This window comes from Paramacrobiotus metropolitanus, unplaced genomic scaffold (genome assembly GCF_019649055.1).
Source record: "Paramacrobiotus metropolitanus isolate TYO unplaced genomic scaffold, Prichtersi_v1.0 Parri_scaffold0000097, whole genome shotgun sequence".
Lineage (NCBI taxonomy): Eukaryota > Metazoa > Tardigrada > Eutardigrada > Parachela > Macrobiotidae > Paramacrobiotus > Paramacrobiotus metropolitanus.
Window position 1 is genome coordinate 255,709 of NW_026570317.1, and position 2,948 is coordinate 258,656.

A 2,948-nucleotide genomic window follows, 5' to 3' on the forward strand; every position below is an offset into this window, starting at 1 on the left:
AGTAAGCTCTGGCATATAAAATTTTAAAATGTCATATTGCATTTTGCCGTTTGCCCGAAGTACCACAAATACGGTAAAAAAAGATCAGAAAGCGCATTCAAATTGCAATCGCGGCACTGCGAGATCTAGGAGGCACACCGCTGGACTATCCCTTACGGTTGTGCATGGTGCTTTATTCGATTAATAAAGCGCAGCTGACCGACAAGTTTTACTGTCAGTGCCATTAGCATCGTAGCTAAGCGTGCCAGCACATCCCTTTGGTGGCTTAGTTTGTGAGGATCGTTACCATAAGTTAAGGCCACCCACGAATAATTAAAGCTTCTGCCCAACCCGTAGCAAAATTGACACGATTTTCTCAAAAAGTTCAAAACACTTTTACTAGTTTCTAAGTTGTTTTAGCAATTTTTTGAGTAGCCGTACTTCAACAGATAAATTACCACAATATGCAGCAAAATTATGCGCACTCACACACACTGGCTCACCGTCATTTCGTCGACTAACCCTACTGAGTCCTGACGGTCGACAGTCGACCGTCAAGAGGCCGACTTACCAAGAAAATATGGGAAAAGATTAGAGAATATAAGAAAATTTAAGAAAGTGTAAGAAAACATAGGAATGCATAACAAACTTAAAAGAACTGGGACGGTTCATCAGCCTTTAGCTAAACACCAGCCCGACGTCGTGTCTGCTCGACGAATTTTCTTCGACGAAATGGAGCGCACACATACGCAAATTCCATATTTAAATTTTTACCATTCCCACTCTCCTGTAAACTAATAATTCCGAAATAAATAAGCTGTATGACGCTGTACTACTGGAAAGTATCAAAGCTTATTAAAACTGCAATAGTAGTTTTTTGCACTGTATACATAGAGCAATTACGTGTATATCATGTATGTACATGGCGATATCAATTTTTGCACTGTAAGCATAACTTATACCTGCTTCGGCTAAATTGTGTGTTATTAGACCACTCCTTTCTGCTGTTGGGTAACTTTAATGGGTTATTCACGTTAACATAGATTAAAAGCAAAATTACGCAGTTCATCATTTCAACACGTAATACACTTCGTCCAGTCTCTTACCGATAGTCTCTCTTCTGCTGTTTGATAACAATACGAAAAGTCAGACATCTTTCTGTGTTGGCTGGTATACGGCCAGTGCAGCGCACCATGGTGCATAAGTTATGATTCATAGAGATAAGGACGGGTATGTTAGAAAACCGAGCTGTGCAGCGCGGTATCTTGAATACGTGCGGTATAGTTGTTTTGACCATTCGGAGCGCAGATAAGCTCCGGATCGATGATGACACACGTTACCCGTCGTTATCTACTGCGCATTATGCACAGAAAACCAACTGGCGTTGGAAAGATACAGGAATGCCTGAGTCTTCGCAATGATGTATTGCGATACCAATACTGCATGCTTTCAACTGTAGATAGAAACACGACATAATATTAAAACAACAATTAATGGTTTGGTACTGGTGGTCAAACTTTTATAGTCCTTTAATTCAAAACGATGTTCATAATGCTAAGCAGTATAAGTTGATTAACATACCCAGTAACACTCTACCGCAGGCCTGTGTTATGGACGACAAACATTTTGGACTGGGAAGGAAAATATAGTGCTGTAGTGAGTGTAATTGCTTGTAAACATTGCGAGAACATGTCTGCAGAGAAAAAGACAGATAAGTGAAGACCTTGTTTTTGAAAGTGTCAACTACAGACTACGACCAAGAGCCAGCAAGGTGGTAAAACACTAAACAGTGTCACGTTTTAATTTTTAATCTAGCGTACTCAGTACCGGCTCGTCCCATCTGTTCGGTATACTGGCAAGTGGCACGTGAACTTTGCTGTTATTCCAAAAAAACCGGCGCCTTGTATATGCGCACATTTTTATATTCACAGGGTAGCTCCACAAACAGCTAACCTTATCTTGTTGTTTTGCTTACTGATTATTTTGCCCGTTGTATATACTGAAGTAGTGGGGAAAATCATGTGAACCAGCAGCAGCAGACGAACCCAAGCGGTACGTGTGAATTATATTATCCTGCTTTGCGGTGTGCGACTGTGAAACACAGGTGCGATCAACGTTGAAAAGTTTACATGACTGATTGTGATTCTTATTCTGATTTGTGGCGCTATTTTTAGAGTGTCTTACATTACCGGCACCTGCCGTTACTGTCACGTTGGTGAAATGTGGACTCTTTTAAATTGGCTAGAAATCATAGGATCATAGTGACGGGCGACGTAAAAATAAATTTGTATTAGTCTGTGTCTGTGTAAGTGGTATTAAGGTATTCGACTACGATGGCAATTTGGGTAAGTTGTTAGTAGTTAAATTGTTGTTCCACCTCTTGTCGCTTTAGTTACCTAGTATTATTGACATTCGGCAGATTTTTACCTTAAAGCTTCTAATAAGTCTGAACACACTACACTACACTGTGTACTTTTAGTATGCGTATTACACCGTAATTTTAAAATGGTTCAAAGGTTAATTTAAAAGGTACTGTTACCGATAAATTTGGTACAGATATGCTTGCAAAATCGGACCGCGAGCGTGATAGTACTTGTAGTCTTGTACATTGTAAGCCGCAAGTTGACTACAAAGACTACGCTAATTAGTTATCAGCGTCATTCGTGTACTGTATCTGTAATTTTGATTTAGTACTGCACAGTGTTAATTCAGATTAACAGTAAGCAATTTTGAAGTCTAAACGTGGGAACACAGTTAAACACATAAATAAGTAACACGCACACCACAACAATATGGCGTTCTGACATGAGCAGCGAGAGTTGGGTGCTTATATCGCACGTATACCTGTACTTTCAGAGTTTGCAACCGAATACTACAAATAATTGCAAAGTACGCCGCGATAGGTTACTTGGCTTACTTCGAAGTTTGGAGCCACAAACAACTTAATTTTTGCAGCTATGGTCACAGCG